Here is a 377-nt window from a genome sequence, read left to right as displayed (position 1 = left end):
TACTCCTGAGGTAATATTTTTTCGCTAGTAACATATCTTTAAGAAGATTTTCACTTCTCCTCTCAATCTCACGTGAAGTGACACTATAAAGGAGGAAGGAACGAAGGTCCACCATGTGCTTCCAATGTGCCGTGGAAAAGCAGTCAATTAATACAATTACCTCATTGAGTAGGAAGATGTGGGATAGTTCTTAGTTGGGAGTTACAATCGCTGTACTATTTCAGAATCAAGCATTGAATTATTCTGGCGGGCATTGAATTCGCCACAAATCCCATATTATTATGCCTTAGATTCATAAATGGACTTTTCACACACATAAGGTTAAATTGTATTAATGTACTTGATTAGTGAAGTTGGTTTATGGAAAATTTACAGCC

This window comes from Phalaenopsis equestris, unplaced genomic scaffold (genome assembly GCF_001263595.1).
Source record: "Phalaenopsis equestris unplaced genomic scaffold, ASM126359v1 Scaffold000686, whole genome shotgun sequence".
Lineage (NCBI taxonomy): Eukaryota > Viridiplantae > Streptophyta > Magnoliopsida > Asparagales > Orchidaceae > Phalaenopsis > Phalaenopsis equestris.
This window is presented reverse-complemented; position numbering follows the sequence as displayed.